Source organism: Microcaecilia unicolor, chromosome 5, assembly GCF_901765095.1.
Source record: "Microcaecilia unicolor chromosome 5, aMicUni1.1, whole genome shotgun sequence".
Taxonomy (NCBI): domain Eukaryota; kingdom Metazoa; phylum Chordata; class Amphibia; order Gymnophiona; family Siphonopidae; genus Microcaecilia; species Microcaecilia unicolor.
In genome coordinates, this window is record NC_044035.1 from 166,768,870 (window position 1) to 166,782,227 (window position 13,358).

At 40.1% G+C, this 13,358-nt stretch overlaps 1 protein-coding gene across 2 annotated transcripts in view; it reads left to right on the forward strand.

The window, feature by feature from the left end:
- Nucleotides 1–310: 310 nt before the first annotated feature.
- CUEDC2 (CUE domain containing 2) overlaps nucleotides 311–13,358 on the forward strand; it is a 67,544-nt gene continuing 54,496 nt past the window's right edge. The window contains exon 1 of one of the 2 annotated variants that reach the window (XM_030203551.1): nucleotides 311–373. The gene's annotated coding sequence lies outside the window, so the exon portion shown is untranslated. Of the gene's footprint in view, nucleotides 374–1,208; nucleotides 1,227–13,358 lie in introns of those variants that run through there. The other variant, XM_030203554.1, reaches the window with a different exon arrangement.

Consider the following 13,358-nt stretch of genomic DNA (forward strand, 5'->3'; position numbering starts at 1 on the left):
CCACCACCTTTGCCACTCCAAACCCATCAAAAACATTATGAACAACTATAGAAGCCCTCTCCACATTGCACAACAACACTACTGTAACTCCACCAAAATGTAAATGTAAGCCACTTTGAACCGAAACTTGTTTTTGGATAATAATGAGATATAAGAATGCATAAATAAAATAGGTCTGCTTGCTTTGTTTTTTTAGTGTACTGGATGACGGCTGCGCTGGGAACGGAACCCGAGATTAACCTAATTGGGTTCAACGTGTTGACGTCACTTCGTCTCCTGTCTGTTAAAAAACCTTACCTCCATGCTCTGCCCGCAAGCTGTGCGCGACACCGTCCGTGACGGTCGGGGCGTAACCGGCGGAGGAAGTGGAGTGGTAGGTTTGAAATGTGTATGCGCGGGGATTCGGAATAATGGTCCGGGATAGCGTGCGGGAGAGTTGCTGGGAGAGGGTAGGAAGGTGCGCGTGAACGCTGTGTTAGTGAGGTAAAGAGGGAGAGGGGAGGCCATCTGTTTGCGTTTAAGCACTTCGGCCTCCATCCTCCCGTAAATATGTGGACGCTGATAGAGCATGTAGCCTAGCTCCAGTTACACATAACGTTTTTCTCTTAGAACCAGGGTACGTGTAGAATAGATTGACGGTAAAAATACAAGGAACAGGCGGCGTTTAATAGTTTATTTAGAGAGCATAGTGCAGTGGTACATCCTTCAGGATCGTAGAGAGCTAGAGCTGTGTGCCCTGTGCGACTTGCCCACCGCCCCTTCATTGCTGCTGCCTGTGTCGGGGGAGGGGGTGCGGAAGGCAATTTTTGCACCCCTCCCCTCCATATTTATGTGTTGTACGGCCCCATCGCTCGGTAAGGCGTTCTCATCCTTGGTACACGCCGTAGGGGGGGGGGGTTACTCCTTAGAAATTAAATGTTTTGATAATGTCTCACTTCTTTATGAGGAGAAGGTGGGGTAACTTATTTTATGAAACTTTTCACCGTTCTCCACCCCCCCCCCCCCCGAATTGTTTACCATTGTTCGAGTAGAAATCATCACCAAGAAGCTCTGTCAAACATCTACCAAGAACATTGTGGGGGGGGGGGGGGTTAGCTGACGTGGGTAACATTGCTAACTGTATGTTGAGAATTTGGAACGGCTTCACAGCTAGCATTGTTTTAAAGTAATGGTTCATATTGAGATTCTGTTGACTGTGTCCATATAAAGTCAAAATAGAGCCCAAGGTACGGATGGGGGGGGGGGGGGGGTTGCTTGCAACATAATTCTGATAGTGAAAGCAAGCATCTGAATTTGTATAGTTGTGTTGCTGCATGCTGTTTATTGCTGTGGATTTTGTTTACTGTTACATGATCCATGTGTAATGGCCAGAATGCTATCAAGATTTAGAAGAGGCTTTAGCATGGAGACAGTAATTATTACTCAAATATCTGATTTCAAGAGATATCAGTGTAGGAAGACAGTATTCTACAATTTAACATGACCTGTGCATTTGACCTGATTGTGCTTTATTATTGGATTTACTAGCCTTTATTGGGCAGGGAGAAATGGTTTGGGGGGGCTTTTTGAAAAACCGAATCTACCAGGTCAAAATACACTGGATGCTATAATATTGGAGCCACAATTGTGGGGTATCCCAATCCTATATCACCTATACTGTTTAATGTTCTAATGGTACAATTGGGTTTAAAGCTCTGTAAAAGGGACTTTCAAAATTTCATCTATGCTGATGACACCTTTTTCTTTCCTTTTGATTACCATTTTCATTTCTTTTGATGATGATGTACAAGAACTCAGGTATAGTGTTAGGATTAGATCTATTGGCAATATGGGCTAGGGACCTTAGATTACAATTAAATGGGGATAAAACAAACATCTGGATATCTTATTTAGGAAAATCATGTTACAGTTAGAATGTAAAGACCTTCAATGTTGAATGTAATCTCAAAATACTGGGAGTAATCTTGGACAGCTACCTAACTTTTGAACCACAGATATCTTCAATAACTACTAAAGTTTTCTGATTGTTGTGTAGAGGAGTGTGGTAGCCGTGTTAGTCCACTCTTAAGGTTATCAATAGAAATCAAACAAAATAAAACATGGAAAAGAAAATAAGATGATACCTTTTTTATTGGACATAACTTAATACATTTCTTGATTAGCTTTCGAAGGTTGCCCTTCTTCATCAGATCGGAAATAAGCAAATGTGCTAGCTGACAGTGTATATAAGTGAAAACATTCAAGCATTACTATGACAGTCTGACAGGGTGGGCAGCCTTCGAAAGCTAATCAAGAAATGTATTAAGTTATGTCCAATAAAAAAGGTGGTATCTTATTTTCTTTTCCATGTTTTATTTTGTTTGATTTCTATTGATAACCTGATTGTTGTGGAAATTAAGGCAAATTCGAGCAACTTTAGATCATCATTCTTTTAGACTAGTTGTATAATCCACAGTGCTTGCTCATCTGGATTATTGCAATTCAGTTTTTATTGGAGCAAATGATCAAATTTTCAAAAAAAACTGCAGATGTTGCAGAATATAGCAGCACGCTTGATTTCCAAATCTAAGTTTAGAGGTGTGGTAGCTGTGTTAGTCCACTTTTAAAGGTAATCAATAGAAATAAAACATGGAAAAGAAAATATGATGATACCTTTTTTATTGGACATAACTTAATACATTTCTTGATTAGCTTTCGAAGGTTGCCCTTCATCAGATCGGAAATAAGCAAATGTTGGTAGATGACAGTATATATAAGTGAAACATCAAAGCATTTCAGTGACAGTAACAGGATGGGGGTGGATGGATAAGAGACAGGTAGCTGTCCAGGATAGTTAGACAAGAATGAAACCAGAACCTCTACTGTCCTTCAGTTGATGAGGGTACAGCTTCAAAACTCTCAAAACACATGGCCAACTGTATACAATAGCTTTCTCCTCTCCTCCAATAAATCACAAAAATTACAAACAGCTTCTGGCATATTCTCCGCAAAATGGTCCTGTTGTATAAAAAATGGATTTGCATAGATTGCTGTAATTTTTGTTTCCCAATTCCTATGACAGTCTGAGGTTCCAAAATATGCCACTTGTAGCTCCAGAAACATAATGATCACAGCACAGTTCAACAAATAAGTGTATAGAATTATTACAGTTTATAAGCTTCTTAATATCTTGCTTTCTTCATCTATTTTTATCAACATTAAGAAATGAGTGAATAATGTGCATATAAGACATTACTATGGACATATGCTTTCCTTTTAGTTTCCAACATTTTTATTGATGACAAGGCAATTAAACATCTCTAACGGTTTAAGTGTACAGAGAGTCAAACATCAAGAATTACACAACAAAAGACACAATAGGAATGTTAGTCATCAAACTTTTGTAGTTTGTCGTCCCCCCTCCCCCCCTAGTATATGCCAACAAGATAATAATGGTACAACAATACTAACTCCCCCATAGATAAACGTATCAGAGGCTATGAACATAACTGTCAGTCATTGTAACATCCATCCACCACATTGTTAAGTCTCCTCCCCACCCTACCCCCCCTACCCCTACTACCAGATTACGTAAACACTTATCCTATTATAAGAGCGCTTCGCCCTAATATATATACCAGCCCACTATGTGTCCGCTTATAGGAGTTTATCGCAGTAAAATCCAGAGGGGGGGGCCTTGTTTCTTATGACCCCTTAATCCTCTGGTCGACCTGCATCTACTGTTATGCCTGTATTGTTCAATGCGCGATCCCTATTGTGCTCCTAAGATTAACATATGTCTCCATGCACTTATTTTGTAGGACAAGTTAAAGAAAAGAAAAAAAAAACTCCCCCCCCCCCCCCCCCCCTCCCCTTCCATTCTCATTCACTCTACATTCATCCCAAGTCATTCAATACCTGGCTTCTGGATCTAGGTGTGATTATATTTAAGTAGGCTCCCCACACTCTAATGCTTTCCTTTTAAAACAACTGAAATGCTTAAATCTCTTTACTTAAGTGATTAGTACAATGGTTATCTATCACCATCATGCACATAACTACAAACTGACACAGGTTGTGATTATCTGGTTTGAAAGGCCTGCCAACAAATGGAGTTAGTATCTTAAAATAGCTGTTTGTAATAAACTTTGCTATACATATTAGCACTGATGCTGCTTCTGTTATTTAGTAAGATATACATGTAATGTAAGTCACACTGTAGAAACTGCTGTGATATACATGTAATGTAAGTCATGCATGACATGTATATCACTTCATGTATATGTAATGTATATCACTTCATGTAACTGAAGTGATATACATTACATGTATATCACTTCAGTTACATGCATGACTGTCTCACACATAACATTTTCTCAGCACAAATTGCCAGTTGTTAATATTTGAATATCTTAATTAGTCTCCAGAAAACAACCTGCATTTAAATATTTTTGCTTCATTTAACTTTTCACATTCTACAGATGGTGCCACAATACAAATGAGGCGGTATATCAGCACTTCTTACTTCCTGTTGACCCTTAGACAATGAAAATCTAAGTAACTACATATTCTGGGACTTGAACATAAGTCTTGTGTACGTATAGTAGCAGTGCCAGTTGAACATTTATGCTGTAAAAGTACACCTCACTGTTTGTATGCTGTTTTCTATTGGCAATTAAGAATGCTACTGACCAATGCAGAGAAGATAGAAGTTGGAGAGCAAGACAGAAGTAGCTGGATCCAAATTATCAGAAGAGAGAATAAATCACAAAGTGTAGACGGGGTGCAGAAAGAAGTGAAAAAGAAAATTAATTGTTTAGCGAAGCTGCAAAACTTCGAGAAGGGAAAATGGGACTTGATATACCGCCTTTCTGAGGTTTTTGCAACTACATTCAAAGCAGTTTACATATATTCAGGTACTTATTTTTGTACCAGGGGCAATGGAGGGTTAAGTGACTTGCCCAGAGTCACAAGGAGCTCAGTTTCCCAGGATCAAAGTCTACTGCACTAACCACTAGGCTGCTACTCCACTCCAAATCATGTGCGAATAAAGCAGCCAGAAATTTACAGTCAGCCGATAACACCTCAGATGCTATCCAACTCTGCTCTACAAACACCGCCTCCATACAAAAGCCCCACCTCCCCCACAGTCTCATGGTAAGACTGTTTGGGAAAACTATGCGTGCTCTGCTATCCTCACCAAGAAAGAAAATTCTAGTCATGGCAGGACTAGCAAGGAGAGTGGGGCTCAAGACACATGACCAGGTGGAGAGAAACTTAGCAGAAAGGCACAGTGGTTTGGAAAGGGAGGTAGTAGAAACAGTTGAGTAGTTTCACTTGTGCCAGGATATCATGTGTACATTGCCCAAAATGAGATGAAGTAACTGTGGGAAAATGGTATTGAGACTAGAATGTGCAAACATTTCCTTGTGATGTACTGGAGAGAAGCATACGAAGTATTTTGAATGTGCCATCCAGATATCACAATAAGGTTTTCTAAGTTTGCCAAGTTGTGTCCTGAAAATGTTGGCATACTGAGAAATTTGCTCAGTACAAATGCTGTATTCATGAAAATATGAAATTGGAGTTACATGTTTTGAAAATTGTGTGTCAGCCCCTTCTGGCGAAATCTCTTGCGCAACAGTGAAACAAATGATTGTGTCCATGTGCCAGAAAGGAGAATGCGAATGATGCACAGATAGGCAACAAGTGGTAACTTCTGTCACAGTGGATTTAAGTAGCAATGTTCATTACAAGGCATGGGAGAAAGTTCCATCAGCATCCAAAGATAAGCCAGACACCCTGAAGATTGTTTAAAAAGAAGTCTTTGTTAGTGATCTGCTTGACTTGATCACATAGGCACTACCCATTTTCCAAGAACGTGTGTGTGAAGAGGATTCAAGAAACTCAGTTTGAGGTAGATAAGCAAATGGCAAGAGTTGTGCAGATTGACTTTGCGATGTCAGTCTAGCATTGCAGTGTTTCACAATAGCCAGACAAAATCTCTAGTAGTCTGCTCAGATACCAAAAACAAAGGCAAGGCCACTGTACTGGCAGTCCTTATCAGTCTATGACAAATTTTTGAATAACGTCAGTGACAGCAACATCCAACAAATTATTTACAGTGATATGCCTTCATCAGAATTCAAGAACAAATTTATGGTCAAGGTTGTTCACATCCTATCTGCAAAATACAACAAAAACCTTTAGTGGAAATACTTTGCAACATCCCATGGTAAAGGAGTGGTCAGTGGTATCAGAGGACGTGAAGTCTCTGGTACGCCATCCTGTTTGATGAGCAAAGCCAGTAGCAGAATTATTGTACAGAATGCTGCTGATTTTGCCAAAGTTACTGCTGAGAAGATGGCACCCACAATTGTAATGTACATTACTCGGTTGGTTATTGATGCTATTCCGCATTCAATGCATGGGATGAAATTCCTGCCCTCCTGGGTACTCACAAGGTGCATTTAGTTCAGAGTTGTTTAGCTGACCACGCTTATGAAGTTGTTTCACACATGTGCAGACTCTAGCTCTGTATCACCACTCGTTATTTCTTATCCACAGGCTGAGTTGGCAGTGTCACATACTGAACTTGATATGTCAATCTTTGAAATAGCACCCGAATGTGTCAACAATGGTCATTCAGATGATGTGTCTGTTGGAAGCTGGTGCCTAGAGCAGTGTGATGGATCATTGTATCCTGGCAAAACAATCGGATCGTAGGCGGAGAATTTGATGTGTCTGTTATGATAAAATCTGGCAAATATCACTGGCCAGACATACCGGATTAGCAGTTCTTCAAAACAAAAGGGTGTGCTTCATGCCATATATCCACCTGAACCAGTTGGTAGTAAAACCAGGAGACTCTACTATTTAAAAGGGTCTGCAGTTTGGATCATTAAAGTAGTAATGATCCAAACCTGTGACAGAAAACAGCTGATAGTTACTGATTAAACTTTGCTTAACAAGTTGCTAAACAATTTTTGAACAACTTCCTAAGATACTGCATTTGCACACTGTCACACAAGTAACCATAGGGTCAAGCACATAACTATAACAATTTATAGTAACAGTCCATCCAGTCATTTTTACATAGTATGTGATAACTTCATATGTATACCTGAGTTTGATTTGTCCTTGCCATTCTCGAGGCACAGACCATAGAAGTCTACCCAGCACTTTCTTGTACAAAAAGTTCTGAAGCTAATGTCAAAGCCCCTTAAAATTTATACTCGAGCTCATCCATATCTATTCAGTCACAATCAGGGCGTAGACCGTAGAAGTCTGCCCAGCACTGGTTTTGCTTCCCAATTACTGGCGTTGCCACCCAATCTCCACTAAGATTCTGTGGATCTATTCCTTCTAAACAGGATTCCTTTGTGTTTATCCCATGCATGTTAAAATTCCATTACTGTCTTCATCTCCACCACCTCCCAAGGGAGGGCATTCCACATATTCACCACCCTCTCTGTGAAAAAAAAATATTTTTTTATAGTTATTTATGTGCATTTGTCATGCATATAAATAGCTGCCTCCAGTTTTACAGCTGAACAGTGGACTGCTTAAATATCAGTACTGAGTTCAGTTAATGCCGTACACTTGACAGAGTTTTCTCTCTTTTTTTCTGTAGTCAGTTGAAGATTTATCGATTTTAAACAGTCACATACATAACCAATGAATAGACATCAGGTGGCAAAATGAGATTTGGCATATTTAACAAATGCTGTGTATTATGAAATAATAGTAAGTATTTGTATATTGTCACACAGCACTTTCTACAGTGTGCCAACAAATATGATTATCTAAAACTGGCTTGCGAAAGTCCCACACAAATCCAGAGCATGTGCCTTCTCATTCTTCTTGCTCAAACCCATCCACCAGAGTGGTGAGGGGCCTGGCTTGCACAGTTCACTTTGCTGGTTAGGTTAAGTAGATGTTAATTGTCTGCTAAACACAGGCTGCTGAGTATCTAGGTGGCATACATTGTGGCTCTTGATGGGACAGAATCAGGAGCCCCTCAACAAGGAATGAGAGTCGTCATCCAGAGAGGGCTTGGGGATTCTTCAAACCGGAAAGAAGGGTAGCCCCAAAACCAACCCTGAGAGTGAAACAGAGATAACAGAAAAGTTCCCAGCTTTGAGACAGAAGTAACAAAAACACAAGCAAAAAGTATTTGGCCAAACTATTCAGTGAAATAAACCAACTTCAAAGTTGTATAATGCTAACATTGGCTTTGTACTAAAAGAAAAAACAAAAGCGAGATAGCAAGAGGCACTGATGGGATCACAGCAAAAACTCAGCAATACATAACACCATACAGTAAGAATAAAATCTCTTACCTGATGCCAAAGTGGTAACCGGTATCCTTGGGCATATTCCTAAACAGTCCAATTCAGAGCCTCCAGATTCCCATCCACCAACGCATAGCCATTTCACATGATATCATAAGAAAGTGTTTATTGTGTCAGTGCTGAGAGACAGAGACTCAACAATCGGACTCTGTCTAAAATACAAAGCAATGTGCGTACACCTTCTATAGTGTTAATAGTATTGTGATTTCCATAAGTACAACCCAGGATAATGCATACATGGCTTGTTAGTACATTTTATTTTTTAGGATTTATTTACCGCCTTATTGAAGGAATTCATTCAAGGCACTGTACAATAAGAATAAATCAAACATGGGCAATACACTATTAATAGTAAAAATATTCAAATAGTTCAAATTATGGCATTGTATACTACTTGCTATCAAAAATTGCTAAAGAGCAAATAAATAGAAACTAAATCTAAACTAATTGCTTAGTCTCCTAGGTACTAAGCAAACGCCTCTATATAAACATAATGCTGATTAGAAACATAACATTTGCTAATCTTGCTAATGAGTGATGCCCTTTAGCACTACTTATTTATTTAGATTTTGCCCACACCTTTTTTTAGTAGTAGCTCAAGGTGAGTTACATTCAGGTACACTGGATATTTCTCTTTCCAGGAGGGCTCGCAATCTAAGTTTGTACCTGAGGCAATGGAGGGTTAAGTGACTTGCCCCAGATCACAAGGAGCAGCATTGGGATTTGAACTGGCTTTCAAGACCGTTGCTCTAACCACTAGGCCACTCCTCCACTGTAAAGTCTCAATATCTTGAAGTATAACCTTGGCACAGCAGAGCACAGCTGAAGTCGAAGTCTCTTTCTTTTCTGAAGTTTCCTTTATTGAATAAATACAGATAATTTACTCGGATGTTCAGAAGTGTTGCCCCAGGGCACAGCGACTCCGTAATTCTGAGAGCTCTATCAGTGGTTGGAGGTAGAAATCTGAGGAGAGGCAGCTTTATTGCAGAGGTGAGAAAATAGTTGAACAGTAAGAAGCTCAGAGCTGGGTGACTGGAGAGTGCAATATCTCATTAGGAAGATATAGTCAAGGTTAAAAAAAAAAAAACAAGTTCGTTCCAAGGAGTGAAGCAGGACAAGTGCTGTCTGAAGCAAGATGGAGAATGCCTCAAGGAGAGAGAGAGGGAGGGGCCAAGAAGGGCTCACACAGGCCCAGGGAGGAGGAGGTAAAGACCAATGGGGACAGAGCCTGCCACCAGGTGGCAAGGGTGGTCCCAGAGGACAGCCCTCGATTGGAGAGGTCATACCTGGCTGACCTCTCAGGACAGAGATAGTAAGAATGACCAGGAAATGATAGCAGGTAGACAAAGGAGCCAAGCTTGGCTTAGCAGAAGGAGCATAAAATGATACAAGCGAGACATTTGTGGGTAACAGAAGTTAGTCAAGTAGTAAGTGGATGGCAGTGTCTGAACTCCCACATCTTCACACACTTTTGAGGAAAATATGTTCTGTGCAAAATCAGTTTATACCTAGGTGATAGGGCTATACAATGTGCCAGGTATTTTATATAAGAACCCCCCCCCCCCCCCCCCCCCATTATTTACATAACTCTATGTGATCATCTCATTTCATATCTGAGCAGATCCCCCTTCTACACGCCAGCCATAGCCTTCAATGTGAATCACTAAATATTTGCCATCGCACTCTCCCACATGCCTGACTGACTGCAGCTGAAAACATAGGCATATGCTTCCCTTAACTCTGTAGTGATCATGTTATGAGATTTTAAGACAGTTCTTTCTTTCTCCTCCTGCTTGCTAAGCTTGTAATTTAGGATTTTCCTAAATGACACCAGAGGTACCCTGAATAACTCTTCTTTTTTCTCTTTCTGAACTAAACGGGTGGTAAGGGTCCCCATACCTCCCCACTAAGACAAGCCAGCAACAAGGTTTCAGATCTGTTACTTGTCCCTTGGTCCTTTAGTGCCAACTTATGGGAGTATAACTTGGCTGATTTTGTATTCATGATAACTGTGTCAGGCTGGATAGGAGGGACTTCCCTCTCTGTATGGGTCAAAGGTGGTAAATGGAACCCAAGACAAATGGGCAACCACAAAGCTTATACCATATAGGGGGAGGTCACTGCAGGCCCCAGACCCAACTCCAAATTATCATAAACCCTTCTACCCTTCCTTCAGTGTCCAGAGGCTTTACACTATTCTCCTTAGATATCTCCCTCTCTGGAAGCTTCTAGTGAGCATTTAATTTCCTGGCAGGTGCCAGGAAACAGCACGTTCACAGAAAAGCCACAGTAGAAACTAGCTCCAAGCCGTCTGTCTAATCAGAGATAGAGACCTAGAGATGAGTGTTAGAATAAAATGCAGGCAGCCTCTTCTATTGGCTATCGGGGCTATCATAGGCCAGCAATAGAAGCACTAACTTAATGGATTGAATGAACTGGAACAGTATAGAAAATTCATCATTTAGAAGTGAATATATGGACAGACAATGCCAGTCTTTATTGGGCTTTTGATAAATAACAGGCATTCACGGCTACTGTTACAGAAATAAAAAAGTGTCAATGAAGTTTGACATTTGGTTATTTAAAAAAAAAAAAAAAGTTGGTGACCTCTTTTCAGTATTTTGAATAAACTATATCCAAGTGGAGTGATTTTTCAGTGTATACCTGACAATGTGTAATATTAGTTTTGTTTTTACTCTGGCGTTTTCCTCCAACTGCTTTGGACTTTCATCTTTATTGGGCAATAGTGCTATGAACCTTAATTCCCAGCTCCCCAGGGGTTCCCCCCCTATTTTATATCTCTTAGCCCAGTCACACCAAGTCTTTTTTTTTTTTTTTTTTTTTTTAATTTTTATTATGATTTTTTATATATGAACAAACCTTACAGTCATTTTTTGTGCCATTATAGGTATAGATTACACTTGATACAAAAAAGAAGATATACATGTCACTTTACTAGGATCCTATCCTTCCAGTTAGTTGCTATTACTCTATACAACCAGCAGTAAATAGTTCCTCCTTATCAACTTTATATACCAGAAGTATCCAACTTCAGTCTGCTAGGGCTGGAATCCAGTTGGGTTTTCAGGATTGCCCCAATGAATATGTATGAGATCTATTTGTGTGCACTGCCTCCATTGTATGCAAATAGATCTCATGCATATTCATAGTGGAATTCTTGAAAACCTGACCTAGCAAGGGCCAAAGTTGGACACTTCAGTTATAAACTATGGATTGTTCCCATACCCAACACAAGGTTGGGCAACCATAGTCCATGAGGACCACAACCCAGTCGGCTTCTCAAGATTTCAGCAATGAGTATGTACGAGTTTGATTTGCATGTACTACTTCCATTGTATGCAAATTGATCTTGCGTATATTCATCTGGGTTGTGAACCTTGAGGACCATGGTTGCCCACCCCTGCCCTAATGCCATTTAAAGCGTAATCCATATTGATCTGATATGTAATCAAGTTCAATTTATGTTGATAGACTGCACTATAGATATTCCTGAGCATGGTTGTGAGTTATGGTGGAAGCAAGTCACAGGATTGTGTTTATACTAACACAATCCTGTAACTTGCTTCCACCATAACGTCCCAAAAAATGCTTTATCCCCTTGCCCCACTTCCGGCAATGTAGCATGACACTGCACTGGGGTTGGATAACTCTTGTACTGGATGTCTAGATGTGTGGTACTCTAAGCCATTCTAGGAATGTTCTCCCATCCTTCACTCCATTGGTCTCTAATCCATTTCCCCTATTATTGGTGTGTGATTTCCTTCACATGTATAGTTAGAATTTTAGGGGGTCTTTTACTAAAGCTTAGCTCGAGTTATCTGCAGCAGGGCCCTGCTACAGATAACTCAAGCTAAGCTTTAGTAAAGACCCCCTTATAGAACTTGGATATTCATCTTTGGCCCACCTGAACCTTGTGCAAAATAGTATCTATTAGAATTCAGGACCTCAGGAAGAACTTCCTGTTAGTGTGCAGAAAGCTTTTCAGCTGCAGAACTGAGAAAATATTAAATGGTGTCTCGCATTTCTCTAATATATATGTCTAGGAGATATACATCTCCCTCTGTATGCAGTCCACAGTCAGGGTCTGCCTGTTCTCCTCCAACCATGACAATCTTTTAGGGTTGTCTCCTCCAAAAGAAACTATTTACATTGACAAATTTGTACCAATGAGACTTACTTTGTAGGTGCTAATGAAGCAACCACTGCACTTTATTCAAGGCCCTGAAAACTGGGCTAATAAGTAGGGGAAAGGGAAATAGGACTTGATATACCGCCTTTCTGTGGTATTTTGCAACTACTTTCAAAGTGGTTTACATATATACAGGTACTTATTTTGTACCTGGGGCAATGGAGGGTTAAGTGGCTTGCCCACAGTCACAAGGAGCTGTAGTGGGAATTGAACCCAGTTCCCCAGGATCAAAGTTCGCTGCACTAACCACTAGGCTACTCCTCCACTCCACATGTAGATGCAACTATAATCAAATCTAAGAGCCATAGAGGATAATCTTACTTCAGTAACCCATCAATCAACAATATCCTCCTTATTATCTAAGTCCCTCAATGTGATCTTGCTACTGCTTGTGATTTCCTGGAGGAAAAGCCTCAACAGACTCCTTATTGTGTGGCTCAATTGCCTTCAACTATCTGGAGCACTTGCTGTCATCATTGGTGTAAAAACCTCCATAAAGTCTATATAATGTTCATAATGTTCTAGACAATTTTCAGCACTTCTTTTAATTACACATATGCAAAATGTAATGACTTACCTTGCTGCAGCATAGTCTCCTTCTGAGGAAGGAACCGAAAGCTTGGCCATTGCTGGCAGTGGGAAAAGAAGGAGACTGTGCTACAGCAAGATAAGTCATTACATTTTGCATATGTGTAATTAAAAGAAGTGCTGAAAATTGTCTAGAACATTATGAACATTATATAGACTTTATGGAGGTTTTTACACCAATGATGACAGCAAGTGCTCCAGATAGTTGAAGGCAATTGAGCCACACA